At 45.9% G+C, this 16,346-nt stretch overlaps 1 protein-coding gene and 1 long non-coding RNA gene across 3 annotated transcripts in view; one reads left to right on the forward strand and one right to left on the reverse strand.

Annotated features, from left to right (window-relative positions):
* Positions 1–5,803: 5,803 nt before the first annotated feature.
* On the reverse strand, positions 5,804–15,125 carry LOC118578537. Its single transcript, XR_004944270.1, has 3 exons — positions 14,928–15,125; positions 8,377–8,527; positions 5,804–6,702 (listed from the first exon to the last, which is right to left on the reverse strand). It is a non-coding gene; the product is annotated as an uncharacterized LOC118578537 (long non-coding RNA).
* Positions 13,931–16,346, forward strand: part of Znf536 (zinc finger protein 536) — a 453,564-nt gene continuing 451,148 nt past the window's right edge. Inside the window, exon 1 of one of the 2 annotated variants that reach the window (XM_036179480.1) lies at positions 13,931–14,487. The gene's annotated coding sequence lies outside the window, so the exon portion shown is untranslated. Of the gene's footprint in view, positions 14,488–14,961; positions 15,242–16,346 lie in introns of those variants that run through there. The other variant, XM_036179490.1, reaches the window with a different exon arrangement.

The following is a 16,346-nucleotide window of genomic DNA, read 5'->3' on the forward strand; positions in this document are numbered from 1 at the left end:
TGATCCCTAGGACTGGCGGCAGGAGACAGCCATGCACTGGCCTGCTGCAGAGCAGGTGGAGGACCCCAAATTTTCCTCCAGCCCTCCAGTCTCAACAGTCCCTATTTCACATTGCTGATCTGATCTGAAATGAGAGGACAAGGGAGCCGAATGGGCCATGATGTCAGACATCTATGAAGGTCAGCCCCCTGGGGCCCAGAATGGGACAGAAGAGGGACAGTAGATGTGGGTATGACTGAGAGGAATCACTCAAAGCTGATGGAAACCAGGCAGGCCCCAGTAACACTTCTGATGTTTCCCTGGATCTCCTGTCTCTGGCCAAGTTGTACCAAATAGGCTGGCCCAGCGGCTGGGGAGTGGGTGAACTCTGGGTAGCTACAGGACCTGTCTCCAGCACAGAGAGGTAGGTGCAGAAGTGTCCTGTTGTATGCTTTCTGTGTCTCTCCCTTCTTCATCTGTAGCTCTGCTGGCTTAGCTGGAAAGGTGGGTGAGGAGGAGGGCATGGCCGAGAGACAGGACGTGTACCCAAGTGTCCCAAATACTCGGTTTCTGCTTCAGCAAGAGATGGAGATCCAGCTTATGCACCTATGAGGAAGCAGCTGAACTGCCTGATAAATGCTAAGTAGAGGTACAAGGCAGAGCCACTTAGGTGGTCTCCCTTGCCTGAGGAAGGGCCCAAGTCATCCAGCCTCAATGAAGCTTCTCTTCTCTCTGCAGGGCAAACCGCACTAGGAGGACAGGGTGTAGGCCGGCATTCTTGTCCTTGGTGGGTAGCAGATGGGTGGTGGATCCCAGAGAAAGGTAGAGCTGGTTATGCAACTTCATATCAAGGGCTCAGTGGGAAGGCATCCTTCAGCTGGGACAGGTCTCCCTCTCCTCTAGACCTCTCTGCCCTAACCTTCATAAGTCTGAATCATGGATGTTCGGTGATACTTTATCTCATTCCCACCTACATCATTTTAGACAAAATTTTACCATGTAGTCCAGGCTGGTCCTGAGTTGCTGATTCTTTTGCCCCAGCCTCTCAGGTGCTGGCATTACAGATGTGCACTGCTATGCCTGGAGTTTTATCTGCTTGTTTGTTGTTTTTCCAGGTCAACATTTAGCTCCCCTGGTTACTGAGTTGCTGGAGCTTTGGGGCTTCTCTTATACAAGCAGCCATCTTTCCACCAGCTAGCAACAGGAGAGTCAGCTACCCTGCTACACTTTTGAAAGGATAAATAATTTGTAAACTTTCTTTCCAAGTCCAGCCCATCACACCTTCTTAGAAGGCTAAGGGGAAGCAGGTGGAGTCTGATCATGAAACCAAGTTCTCTTGAGGGAAAGAGGAAGCAGGGGTCCAGGAGCAGATCCTGCTGCAGGCTGACCAGGAGCCATGCTAAGAAGCCAGATGTGGTAACACACTTGTAATTCTTTTTTTTTTTTTTTTTTTTTTGAGACAGGATTTCTCTGTGTAATATCCTGGCTGTCCTGGAACTAGCTCTGTAGACCAGGCTGGCCTCAAAGTCACAGAAATCTGCCTGCCTCTGCCTCCTGAGTGCTGGGATTAAAGGTGTGCTCCATTACCCTCTTACATTGGAGAGAATGAGACAGGGAGAGTGCCTTGAGTTTGAGGCCATCCTGGCCTATCTAATAAGATCTTGTCTTAAACAAACACATAAACATCTGAGTGACAGATGAAACAGCTGCTCAGGTGTGTAGGATGTGGCCATTCAGAACCACACTCCCAGATTTGATCTGATCAGTTTCCCCAGGAAGCACTCAGGGTGCTGAGATGAGCCCTGGATTTACTTTAAGTGAAAGAACTGGCCCAACATTGCTCTCTCTGTGTCTTAGTTTGCTTGCTTTCTATATTGCTCTGATAAAAACCGTGACTGAAAGCTACTTGGTACTTGGGGAGGAAAGGGTTTATTTCAGCTTACACTTGACAGTTAATCATTAAAGGAAGCCAAGTTGGAAACTCAACACAGGAACCTGGAGGCAGGAACTGAAGGGGAGGCCATGGAAAAGTGCTGCTGATTGGCTTGTTCAGTCTGATTTCTTATACAACTCAGGACCACCTGCCCAGGGGTACCATTGTCCCCAGTGGGCTGGGCTCATCTCCATCAATGGACCATCAAGAAAATGTCACACAGACATGTCAACAGGCGCATCTGATGGAGGCATTTCCTCAATTGAAGTTCCTACTTCTCAAGTGGCTCTAGTTTGTGTTAAGTTGACAAAAATAAACTGCTGCACTTACTCTGGTTAGGATTGTCTTGGCTCTTCTTGTCTTTGGGGCTTCCATATAACTCTGGAATTATTTGTTCTAGATCTGTGAAGAATGTCCTCAGGATTAGCAGAGATTGTGTACAATCTGTAGATTGCATTAAATAATTTAGTCATTTTCATGTTAATTCTGCCAACACATGAGCACAGGAGATCTTCTCATCTCCCAAAGTCTTTAATTTCTTTCTTTACCATCTCAGGGTTTTATTATAGAGGTCTTTCACTTCTTTGGTTAGATTTACTCCTACATATTTTAGTTATTGTAAGGCTGCTGTGAATGGACTGTTTTCCACAACTTCTTTCTCAGCAAGTTCTTTATTGGTGGGTAGAAAGGCTACTGACTTTTGAATGCTGATTTTTGTGCCCTGATACATTGCTGAATGCATTATCATGTCTCAGTATATTCTGGTGGAGTCTTTAGGGGTTGGTCAAGTATGAACCATGGCATCTGCAAAAGGGATAATTAAATTTCTTCTTTTCCTGTGTGTATCCTGTTTGTTTCTATCTCTCGTCTTCGTGTTCTGGGTCAGACTGAGAGTACTGTATTGAGTTACAGTCCTGATTTTGGAGGACATGATCTCAGCTCTTCCCTATTTAGCATGATGCTGACTAGAGTTTTCTCATATGTAATCTTCATTATGTTAAGCTGTTCTTCTATTTCTAGTTATAGCAAGTCTTATATAAAGGTATGTTGAGGGTTGGGGATTTAGCTCAGTGGTAGAGTGCTTGCCTAGCAAGTGCAAGGCCCTGGGTTCGATCCTCAGCTCAAAAAAAAAAAAAAAAAAAAAAAAAAAAAAGGTATGTTGAACACTGTTAAAGGCCTTTTAGGCATCATGACATGATTAAGTAGTCTGACCTTAAGTGTTGTTATGTGCTGAATTATATTTATTGATTTATGGATGCTGAACCAAGTTTATACCCTTAGAACAAAATCAACTTGATTGTGGTGATTGGTCTTAATGTGCTCTTGAACACAGGCTGTAAGAATTTTGCTGAGAATTTTTGTGTCTATGTGCATTAGGGAGACTGGCCTATAGTTTTCTTTTTTTGTTGTGTCCTTGTTTGGTTTTGGTAGTAGGGTGGTTGTGATAGTTTGAATAGGAATGACCCCCATAGACTCATGTATACTTGGTCCACCGGGAGTGGCACTATTAGGAGGTGTGGCCTTGTTGGACTAGATATGGCTTTGCTAGAAGTATGTCACTAGGGATGGGCTTTGGAGTCTCAGAAGCTCAAGCCAGTTCACATCCTGCTGCCTACCAATCTGGATGTAGAACTCTCAGCTCCTTCTCCAGCACCATGTCTGTCTGCACATTGCCATGCTTCCTGTTATGTTAATGAATTAAACCTCTAAAACTGTGAGCCAGCACCAATTAAATGTTCTCCTTTATAGGAGTTACCTTACATGGTGTCTCTTCACAGCAATAGAAACCCTAAGAGAGTGATGCTAGCTTCAAAGAACATGTTCAGCTGTATTTCTCCCCTTTCTATTCTGTAGGTTAGTTTCGGAACCATAGTAGCAAAACATGTAGGATAGTGATACAAAAACAGACATGTTGACCAATGGAATAGAAGAAGATCCAAAAATAAACCTACACAGTGACAGCCACCTATTTTCCACAAAGGTGTCAAAATGAAAGTAGACAAATGGTTCTTATCCTGATAAAATTCATTGCAACATGCAGCAACAACCTTAATGGAAGGCCCAAACTTTGATGCTACTATGGGAACACATGCAGGACACTTCAAGACATGGGCATGGGGAAGAGTTTCCTGAAAAGGACTCAAGCAGCATGAAAATAATCCCAAGAATTAACAAATGGAGTTACATAACATTAAAATCTGCACACCAAAGGAAGACATCACTGAAATGAGGATATGGCCTACAGAGTGGGAGAAACACTTCATCAGTTATACACCAGACTGGGATTACTATTCAGAACATATTAAGAACTGCAAAAATTCAATACCAAAAAATCCTCCAAATAATACAATCAATCATTGGGCTAATGAACTGAATGAGGAGAGAGAGACAGAGACAGAGACAGACAGACAGACAGACAGACAGACACACACACACACACACAGAGAGAGAGAGAGAGAGAGAGAGAGAGAGACAGAGAGACAGAGAGACAGAGAGACAGAGAGACAGAGACAGAGAGAATAGACATTTGAGGGAGTGTTCAACATCCTTGGGCATCAGGGAAATGAAAGTTAAAACAAATTTGATATTTATGGAAGATGTTTAAGAAGGGCAAAACTCAGGTTAGTTTAATGATAAATTCTAGTCCTACTTTCACCATCAACATAAAATGAACTCTGTAACAGAGGGTGTCTGTGTTTATAGAGATCATGAAGGGGTCACCATGAACCTGAGTCATGGCAATTTGGAAGCTTGGAGGTGGGCAGGCAAAGGTGGAAACCTTCCTATTGCACAACAAGGCCCTCTGGTTCACTGTCAAAGCAACTAAACATGCCTGCTTTGAGAATCCACCTCACATGGTGTGTCATCAAGAAAATGACCACAACTGTTGAAGACATGGGGGAAAGGACCCCTTAGTCATGCTGGTGAGGGTGAAAATGGTTTGCCACTGTGGATATCAGTATAGAAATTCATCAAAAACAACAACAACAAACCTGAGAGTAGAAGTACAGTACAATCCAGCTATCCCACTCCTGTGTACACACATAAAGGATTCTAAGTCAACATGCCAGTGAGGCACTTCCACAGCCCTGTTTTACTGGCACACTGTTCAGGGAGTGGAGCCAGTCTAGATCCCAAAAGCAGATGAATGGATAAAAAATTGTGGTACACATAGACAAGGGAATTTTACTGTAAAGAATGAAATGATAAAGTGCCTAGGAAAATGGATGGAGGAGATCAATACAGTAAGCAAATTAAGCTATATTTGTAATAATAAATACTGTATTTTCTCTCATATGCAGACACTGTGTGTGTGTGTGTGTGTGTGTGTGTGTGTGTGTGTGTGTGTGTGCAGGTTTTCAAGGTATAAATGTGCTGTTAATAGCATAGAAAGATCTTAAAGAATGCTGGGGAATGGGAGGAAGAGAGAAAGATAGACTACATGTGACATGAAAACAGAAGGGGGCAATGATTTGGAGGGAAGAAGGGGATAGTAAGAGGTGGACAGTAAGAGGTAAGAGGGAAATAGTTGGGAGGAGATGAATGATAAAATAAAGTATAATGACACATGTCTACACAAATGCCAAAACAAAACCTATTACTTTGTACTTAATTTGATTTAAAAAAAATGACTAAATGGGGTTTTGTAGAGATAGTTCAGTGGTTAAGACCAGTTATTGCTCTTGCAGAGGACCTGGGTTCTGTTTCTAGCATCTACATGGTAGCTCATCCATAACTCTAGTTCCTAGGAATCTGATGCCCTGCTCTGACCTACACAGGAACCAGACATGAAACATGGTGTGTGTGTGTGTGTGTGTGTGTGTGTGTGTGTAAACACTCATACACATAAAATAAATGAGTCTTTAAAAATAAAAAAGACTAAGTGGATACTATCTGCAGAAAGAACAAGGCAAAGAGCTGAGACTCAAGGTGGCAAACAAATCCTTTGGTGTGGGTAAGAGCATGCTGAAAACTGAATGAAGCAAATAGCCCCATGGTCTAAACAGCCAAACCAAAAGGATGGGGCACTATCAATCCTATTTAATGGTGGAATAAAGGAACATATCTGTCATTGATGTGAATATCAAGTGGAAACTGCACAAGGTGCATGCTCCAAATGTGCCAATGAAGTGGGAGTTCCATTCTCAGATGTGAAGTTAGCTTGCTGAAGGTCATACAGCTTTGAAATGGTGACACTGGGCTTTGAACTCAGAAAGTCAGTCATAGAACCTGAGCTCTGTCATTCCATGCTGCATGGTGCTTCTCCCTTCCCTTTCAAAGCAATACAAGAATTATCACCAATGGCAAAGGTAATCCAGGGAGTGAAACTGGTGGGGTGGGGAATCTGGAGTGACCCTCATGTATTCCTTCCTTCCATTCAATTTTTACTTTTTAAAATTTATGTTATCCCCACCACCCCTATGGATGTGCAGCAGAAGTGGGCGTCAGATCCACTGGAGCTGGGGGAACCAGTTGTGAGCTGCCATGCAAGTGCTGGGAACTGAACTCTCGTAACCTAACTCTTGTAACTTAGAGCCATTGCTCCAGCCCTCTTCATTCTTTTCAGACATGGTTTCTCTTCATAAGCAGACTGATCTCAGACTCACGATGGAGCTCAAGCTGGTGCTACCTCCTGCCTCAACCTCCAGAGTTCTGGAATCACAGGTACATGGTCCACCCAATTAAGCAGCAGCTTCTGAGTAGGTAGAAAGTAGGTTTGGATCAGGCTTCTGAGATGACTGCCTCCTTTCTCTTATTGACAGGACACATCCTTTCTCCAGATAGGCAGCCTGGTGGAAAAAGTCAAACAAAGAGACATATTGTTTCCTTTGAAACCAAGGCCATCTTTCCCCCTCCATCCCTGGGGATTGCCAGTGCCCAAGGGGTAAAACTAGGGACCTCAGAGCCCTGTTGCAAACTGCACCACCCTCAGGACTAGAAAGACAACTTATGTACAGTAAGTGCATCTGCCTAAGGGGACATCTATTCATGAATTGGGAGGTAAGTAATGGGCAAGAAGCAGGAAAGAGAAAGTCAGGGTTGGGGTAGTCTTTGGGGCAACACTTCAGCCTTCCAATGAACCACCGAAGTTCATCCAGTCACAGATCCCTAGCAAATAAACAGGTTTAGCCACGTAAATGCTCACACCAACACTTTCTGTTTCATTCTTTTGAGAGCTAGTTAGGCTGGCCTTGAATTTGTGATGCTCCTGGCTCAGCCTCCTGAGTACTGGAAGTACTGGTGTAGTGGGCAGTGACATCTCTCACCACTCCAGTGCTTTCAAGGGAATGAAGAAACAATTTAAAGGTTTCAATAATAAGAGATCATTTAGATAAATCCTTAAGCATCTTCTTGGTAGAACACTACATAGGCCCCCAAAATCATGATTTCCAAGAATCTTATGATGTAGGGAAATAACAAAGTCAGAGAACAAAAGCAAGTCACAGGGAATCCATAAAAAAATGATTCAAAGTATTTGAAAAAACTTTCTGCAGAGGAAAATGCATGGAAGAAAAGATACAAGGGCTCAAGGATGAGATGCAGGTGAGAGTCTGCTCTTCTGGTTGCTAGTCAACTGTTACTTTATTTTAGAGAAGATGGCCATTGACTATTTGAAGTTGCAACTAATTCCTAGTGGCATCAACCAATTTTAAGCAGTACCATATTCATTCACTCACTCATTCATTTATTCATTCATTAAAGAATAGTAAAACATTGCCTTGCCACTCCACAGATCATTTAGGATCATTTGGGTCCTAGCAATAAACATTGCACCATTTTCCAAGGTTAAATCAAGACTGACAGCCAGACAGTAGTCTCCAGCATCTAGTAAAAATTATTTACATGTTAATTATCATTCATTCTTTCCATAGACATTTCCTAATGTCCTGTACTGTGCCAGGGGCTGGACCAGATATGGGGTATAGTGACCAACCAAGGTTGGGGTTTGATCTCTCAGAAGCTCCATTTATCCTTTGGTCCTCCCTGGCACAGGCTTCAAGATTCTATGGGGACTCCACAGTGCTCACTGGAATGTATGAGAACCTTGGGTGCATATGTAGACACAGATTGACATGCTGTGCAGGAATATAAACCCATTCTCTGAGTCTCTGACCTGTCCCCCACATCAACTGTGTAATTCAGCTCAGCCTGGTGCCATCAGTAGGTATTTTGCCCTCAGCACATGCCTGACTCTCTTCAGCCAAGTCTTCCCTTTTTGGTTTTTTTCCTAACTCCAGGAGACTGATCTCAGCCCTGTGGTGGAATTGGGATTTTAACCAAGTGTCTGCAATGATGAGTCTTCTCTGACTCTGGTGCACTACTGACCAGAGATGGAGGGATCTGTGTTCTGTGAGGGCCCAGGGAAGGCAGGCCCTGAGTGTGACATGGCTGTTTTCATTTGCATCCTGGTAGTTTCTTAGCAAAGGCATGAGGGCTGGAAGGTGACTAGAGTCAGAATTTACCGAGGGGTCCTTGGGGCTTGTTCTCAGTGACTCTGCTCACTCCTATGGCGCAGGCTGTATTTGTGAACCAAAGCCAGCATCAATCTTCTCTGCAAGCGAGGTTTTCCCAATATTTGATCTCTCTGGTTTCTAGTAAGAAACTTTGCACCTCCTTCCAAGATAAGAAAAAAAATCAAGGTAAACAGCTGAATGTGAGTGGAATAACTGTGATCCCAGGATTCAACAAGCGGAGGCATGAGGATTACAAGTTTGAGACCAGCCTTGGCTACAAAGGGAGGCCCTGTCTGAGAAAGAAAATAATCAAGGCTGACAATGGGAAAGTTGGAAGAGTAAAGGACAGGTGGCTGCTGTGGGTTACATACTGGCTCTGGGGAATCATGGGAGTCATACATATCTTAGCAAAAGTGGTATGTGGGTCTCTACCACATGGCAGAGAATGATGATTTCCTTCTGCTGACAAGGCTCACCAGCCACCCTAGAGCTGATGGAGGGCTATTCAAGTCACAGGTTCTCTGCAGTCACACAGAGCATAGGCTACATTCTAGCTTGGAAGTACAATAACTTAAGGTGTGAGGAAGATAACCCATACTCAACCTGGTTGGACAGTATAGGTCATATGTTCAGTCTCAAAAGAATTAATGTCCAGAGTGTTGTGATGCACTAATTGGCTGGAATCCGATTGGTTTGGGGTTTGCCCTTACAACTCAAGAGTTGATATAGCCATTACTGTCAATTCCAGAGCCAGTCAGGCATGGCCAGCCTTTTGGTATTGTGACACAATTTTGTCATCTTCAAATCTCATAATGTCCTGAGTAGGTTCATGATTCAGTGTTAGATACATGGCTATCCCAGGGTTCATGAGGCCTATAGCCAACAGCTTGAACATGCCTGGGTGTTCTAGTGCTGCATTTAGAATGGTCCAGGCCACAGCCTTGCACACAAGTAGTTCTATGTGACTGCATCTGTGTTAGGTACTTTAGCCTCATTATAGTTTTAAAAGAAAAAGCCTGTTTAAACAACTTAAAGGAAGCTGGTTCATGGTGGTACATCTTTTATCCCACTCATGAAGCAGAGACAGGTGGATCTCTTGTGAGTTTAGGACATCCTGGTCTACATAGTGAGTTCCAGGACAGTCAAGACTACATAATGAGACCCTGTGTCAATACAACAAGACTTCAGTGGACAAAGACTTATTTTGGCCAGATTTCAGTCCATTGAGGTGGGGGAGGCCTGATGGGGTTCATGGCTGTGGAAATACGTGGCAGAGGCTCCTCACATTGCAATGACCATTCGACAGAGGGCAGCCTGAACACAAGAACCAGGATTGGGATTGGTATAATCTTTAAAGCCCCCTGGCTCTAGTGGTTATTGCTGCCAGCCAGTCCCCCACCTCTCAAGAGCTACACAATCTCCCAAAAGAGCACAGCTATCCAGGGACCAAGGGCTCAAAACAGAAGCCTGTTTCATATTCAAACCATAACAGTACAGCCTTTGAATAACTTCTTTTTTGAGAAAGGATCTCCCTATGTAATGTAGGATGTCCCAGAACCCAATAAGTAGGCCAGGCTGGCCTCCTATTTACGTAGATCAGTCTACCTCTGCTTCCTCAGTGCTGGGACTAAAGGGGTGCACCACCATCCCCAGATTCCTTTGACTAATTTATATAAGGACATCATGAAAACACCCAAGTTGATCTTGCTTGGACCTAAAGCCTAGTGTTATCATTCAAAGGCAGAATTACCAGTGAATTCTTTTTATTGGTTATTTCAGAGCCCTACTGTTTGTTTTACAAAAGATATTATCTCTGAAGTGCTTCTAGCATGCATCTCTCTTAACTCAGGAAATAAGACAATGTACAAAAGTCCAAGCATCTTTCTTGGGCCAGATGTAAAGTTTAAAGCAAGGCACACCTGTAGGCTTCAAGGCCTGTGGATGCTCTTTCAGTGAAGATGGTGTGATGAGCCACTCTTTGCTTTCTGCCCCTTGCCCCAGCCTTGATTGTAGAGTATTCCTGTTCTTACCAGGTACTAAGCACACCAGAGCCACACATGACAGGAGGGCCAAAAGCAAGCTGGGTTTACAAAGGGGATTCTCTGGGGTGCAAAGCACCTTTGGCTTCAGCTCTGGGTGGATTTGGGGCTCATAAAGAGCCAGCAGACTGTTTCCCCATTTCTGCCATTGTTGGGCTTGGCATCATCCTCAGGTTCATCTTGGGAGCCTCCACAAGCTTGGATCCTCAGGTACAACTCTGTAGCAGCTCACTCACTCCACCAGCACATTAAAAACAAACAAACAAACAAACAAACAAACAAACAAAAAAACAAATAAAAGGAACCCAGATTGACTCTGATTAGATCAGCCTAGATCACATGCTTGGTCTTGGTCCATTCCATGTCTAGAGAACAGAGATGCACTTACTGGGTAGAACTTGAGGCCAGATGCCTTCAGGATTGGAAGGGAAGGAAGGGATGTGACTGGAAAAAAGGATCTGTTCTACTCCAGGCAGTTATATTACTGTGCTAACTTTTTCCCTCTTAGTAAAGCTGGAACAGAGGTGCAACTCCTTCCTCTTCTCTTCTTTTTCTTCCTCTTTTCCTTCTTTCCTCTTCCTCTCTTCCTCTTTCTCCTCCTTCTCCCCCTCCTCCTCTTCCCCATGTACCCCTGCTCCTCCTTCCAGAGCATGAGGGAACAACAGCATTTTTGACTTTTAAAAGGCTTGTTTGAAAAATACTGGAGGGAGTGAGATTTTCCTTGGAATAACAATTCATGGCAGGAAAATCAAGGTGGACAAAGCCTTTTCACTAGAGGATCACCTTCTGTCTTGAAGGGCTCCAGTCTTGCAGGGGTGAGATGAGATGTAGGACCTCAGCTGCAGAGAGAGCTCTTCATCAATGCAAGGGGACTTCAGTGTGGAAGCCCAGGCGACTTTCCACCAAGGAAAGCAGAGTCTCAGGTGGAAGAGGCCACTTCTAGAAGAGCTGAAATCAAGAAGCAGAGACTGCAAAGCTAAGGCCCCCTATGGATGTCTAGACCAACTTCCCATCTGATCCACAGGACCAGCACATATTTCTTCTGCCTGGAGTCTATGCCATTTCTTCATGAATGTGGCCACCCTCTTCTAAAATCCCCCATTTCTGAGTGATCAGAGGGGCACTGCAGGTGGCTGGAGACCATCTATTTGCATATGAGAAAACTGAGATGGGGACAGCTTGTCCAAGGAGTATCCTGAGCCACCTTTTGCCTCGGCTCACCCCACCCCCAAGTCTTCGGCGCTTCACTATCTTTGTCACTAGCAATGACTTTATCAATGACTATACCACAGGAGGCAGAATTGTATGGACAGTTAAGGTGAAAGAAGAGAAATATACAAACAAAAGTGAAAGGAAGGCTGTTGTGTCAGGAGCTGCAACTCAAAGGAGTTGTTAGTTGAGATGCATGAACCATCATCAACCCTGGGGCTATTTGGAATGACAGCCATCAGAGCAAATGGATTACTTTCAAAGCAGGTGGACTATTGGTATAAGACGTTTACATGCAGGACATCAAGAAGTAATCTTCTACTGCTACTGGGAATGCATGCTACAAATTATGAAGTCACAGAACAAAAAAGGGGGCTCCTATGTGGGGGAATTGATGAGACCTGCTTTGATGAGATGTATTTAAGGATCAATTTTTCACCAGCATAAATACATAAATACCTCTGCTTACTGTCGCATTGCCTTCCACCCTACCTTCTATCCCTCCTGCATAAACATAAGCGCCTACCTAGGTCTCCCCTCTGAACCCACCTTGGCAGGAGCGGGGTGACAAGCACTGCGGCGCCGACAGGGGGCGCCGGCAAGCCCCGGCCTGAGCTCTTTTGGTCCAAGCTGTGGGTCTCGGTTCTCAGGTGGTGGGAAGCTCTGTCCAGCGGATTCAGACTCACCAGACCTCTTAGAAACCCACCGACTCCAAGTGACCGCCAGATGAAGTCCAACAGGCCTTCCAGTAAGCAGGGGCGGTCATTCTTTGATGTACGTGTTCCAGGGGCTGCGGGTGCCTGAGCCATTGGTAGGGGCACATTCAGGGGCCTCAGGATGAAGTGAGGATGCACTTCTGTGACTCCCCCAGGGCCTAGACATGCTGGCGGCTGCAGGGTTTAAAGGAGACAGAGACCACCACCCTCATTCTATCCCCGAGAAAGAGCCTTTTCTCTGAGTCCATATGGCCACTTCCTTTCGACCTGCTCGCTGCTTTATCCAAACTGTCACTTATGAAGAATCACTTGACTTACAGTCTCAGGTTCAAAAGACCACAGAATATAATCAGTCGATCCAGGAAGAACTGAAATAAAGAACACCAATTCCACTCCCACAGAGATAGTGGTATCATTGATGTGACTGCTTGATAATTCCTACACGAGAAGAAAGAAAAAACCCTAAACCTTGTATTTTGTCCAAAGAGAATTTTAAGCACATCAGATTGGAGAATACAGATTTAATTCCTAAACTTTTTTTTTTTGGGGGGGGGGGCTTGTAGGGGATACAGATACATACATACTTACATAAGTGTATGCATTGTTGACATTCTTTAGGTCTTTAAGAGTCTCAAAGAGCTAGCTTGTCATTTGTTCCAGGTTCTCTTGAGAAGGTGGGGGTGGAGGGGTGGAGATAGGAAGAGGGAGAGGAGAGAAAGAAAACCTACTGGCTCTCCCTAGGGCCAGCTTTGAGGATATGGGCAGTAGTGACCAGGCTGGTGCCCACTGACCAGAGCCCACTGCCAGCAGCTTCTTGGCACTGGTGCAGGCACCCCACCAGGCCAGATGCCAGTAGCTCCTCCCAAGTTTCTGAGCCTTGTCCTCACTCCAGAACTGCTGTTTGCATCTGAGTGGGTCCTTCCGCTGAAGAAGTGGTGGGCAGCTGGAGAGAGCTATCTCCACATCTTTGCTTTTGATGTACTGTGATGCTGGAGTTGAAAACCTCCTAGTCATCTTGGGGAGGGGACTTAGTTCCGACAAGCTGGAACTTGTTCTACCTGTGTTTAAGTGTCTCAATGGCTGGGCATTTTGTATAATCAATCTTTCTCCATCCCTTCTTAATCATGCACAGCCCAGGCCCAGCTCTCAGGCTCGCTCTCTCTCTCTCTCTCTCTCTCTCTCTCTCTCTCTCTCTCTCTCTCTCTCGCTCTCTCTCTCTCTCTCTCTCTCACTCTCTCTCTCCTCCTCCTCCTCTCCTCACCCCATCTTCTTTATTTTCAACTCTGTAGACCTTGTCTTCTTGCTATCAGCACACCCAACGCCACACTTCAACCTTTTTTTTTAAAAAAACCAAGCTGCTCGTTGGTGTGTCTGCATACTTCTTTTATTATTATTATTGAATCTTTCTTTCTTTCTTTTTTTTACCCATAATGACACCAGGATCATTATATAATCCCATAACAAAGAGGCTTTTGAGGCACCAGCTTTTGTCAACTCTAGGACAGAGAATCCGTAATTGCATTATTCGGCTCCCCCCCACCCCCATCTTTCTCCCCTTCTTTGCTTCACAGAAGCCCAACCTCTGCAGCCCCTGAAATCCCTACTTTGTTGCCTCGGCTTATATTATTTGCTCAAACATTCGCCTGGAGGACCAGCCTTGCAAAGTTGCCTTTAAAAAAGTTATTTTGTTTCGTAATTAAGTCTCGGAGCCCACCGCGATGATTATTCTGGACCCATAAGGCAGAGAACCTGCATGACGTTTTTCTCGAAGTTTAATTACCGTATGCTAATTTCCTTGCCTACTACGTGATTAATTAAAATCATATTTTCATAATCATTTGGCACTAGTATTGTTTTAGAATTATCATGATCTCCCAAATAGTATCTGTAAATAAAGTCGCCTCTAATGGCAGCGCGGGAGGCGAGGCTGAGGACCTCTCTGTGTTTGTATCGCGGCGATTGGCAACATAACGGCCTTATTTACATTAAATACGCCACAAGGTTACAGCGCGGATCAACGTCATTTGATCGCTGATGACTCCCTTAAACGACCGGGTTGTGACTGATTCTCCACGTCCCGCTGTCCACCGAGATTCACCCGCGAGTTTTTTTTTCACCCCAGAAGAGAAACAGACTTTAAATAGTTTGAGGAGCAGGTAAGAATTACGCGTTTTCCTCTCCCCCTTTCCGTGTCTCTCTCCTCTTCTCTGTGGCAATCGCTCTCTCCCTCTCGGCTGGATAAAAAATTCTTTAGTTAAAGGCAGGAATGCAAAGTAGTGACAAGCGAAGGGGCTGATGTATGTCTCCGTAACGAGTCTGACAATCAGAATGTAGCTCTTGGAGAATAGATAGATTTTAATAAGTGTGTTTACATGAGCTCAAGGTCAGAAGCAAGCTGCGCTGTGTTAAATGGTTTCTTAGTTGCTAGACAGAGAGAAAAAATGGACGACCACACACCATTCTTTGTAGATTATTATATCAAGGGTTCAGTCTCCGGCTCATCAAAGCTAAATGCTGAAAGACCTATCTAGTTGCTGTGAATTACGCCAGGGCGACAATGGAGAGCGTTTTTAATGGTACAATGCATTTCACCTACCAGATAGGGGGAGGCCGAGCAGGGGATGGGATGTCTGCCGGGGTTGGATGATGAGTATCAATGAACGGGGTGATTCTGAAATGAGGTTGATGAAAAGCGAGCCTGCCCTGCCGGGGCTGGGCTGAGAGCATTTGGCTGGGTTCTGGCGAGTGGGCGAGCGAGGCGCGCGAGCTGGACGCCCGTCCCCCCTCAGCCCCGGAAAATGATCAAGTCAATCATGTGGACATGTTTCATTATTCATTGAACACAATCTTTTACAACGCTCGGTTTACGTGCCCGAGTTTGCTCCCGACGCCCGCTTTTAATGTTTTAAGGTAAGGCAAACAAAGGTGGTGGGGAGGCCGGGGTGGGGGGGGGGGGCGACGCGGCGGAGGGGCGCGCGGGTGCCAGGTGGTGGTGGGGGCGGCCACGATCTCCGGGAGGTGGCAAAGTGAGTTTGGACTCTTGGCGTGGTTCCCCACTTCCCCTCCCCCTCCCTCGCCTGGCGAGGCCTGCAACTCGGTTGCTTCTCACCCCATCGAGATTAAAAAATATGGTCTAATTAAATATCCGTGGTTGTGACGTTGGCGAGAGAAGCTGTCAGCTGGGGTTAAGGGGAAAGAGAGAAGGAAGGAGGGCAAAAAAAAAAAAAAAAAAAAAAAAAAGCAAACATGAGGAGGAAAACCGAGTAGAGGCGGCCACCCGGCATCGAATGGCTCTGGAGAACTTCGGCAGAGAGCGGGACCGGCGCCCTGGCCGCCGCCTCCCCACCGCAGCCGCAGTCCCAGGACCGTTACTTTGAAAGGGAGTCTCCAGGACTAAGCGCACGGCGCGCCAGTGGGATCTGGCGCCCACCCGGCCCGGCCCGCGCCTCCCGCCTGCGCCACCCGCTTCAGCTCGCGGCGGGGGAAACTTTCCAGTAGGGTCGGGGGGCCGGGGGAGCGGAAAGAGAAGGGAGAGTGCGCGGCGGAAACTTCTCCAGCGACTTCACCCATTTGCTTCAGGGCTGTTGCTGGTGTTGGTGGTCCCCGCTCCCCCCCCCCCCCCCGCCCCGCCCCGCCACTCCACCGCAATCGTGCGTGGTGCTATCTGCCCTCCACCCAGAAGACAGAGGGTAATTGACAACCTTTTTTTTTTTTTTTAAATCAAAGTTAGCTGATGCTTACGAGGTACCTAACTTGCGGGTGTAGAGGGCCGCCAAGACCTGCCATTTTGTGTTTGCATCGGCTTCCTGAGCCCCAAGCGCCGGGCAAGGCCCGGCCGAAGTGCCTGAGGGGCAAACCCGGGATCCGGGGACCGTAGAGGCCCTGGCACACACCTGCGCCGCCTGCAGCACCTGCCTCAGTCCTGTCCAGGTCCCTGGGGCCTGCAGGGGCCTGAGACACAGAAATAAATAAATAAGTAACAGGTTATGGAGGGAAATGAGCCGGCCAGTCGCGG

The sequence above is a fragment of the Onychomys torridus genome, chromosome 1, assembly GCF_903995425.1.
Source record: "Onychomys torridus chromosome 1, mOncTor1.1, whole genome shotgun sequence".
NCBI lineage: Eukaryota > Metazoa > Chordata > Mammalia > Rodentia > Cricetidae > Onychomys > Onychomys torridus.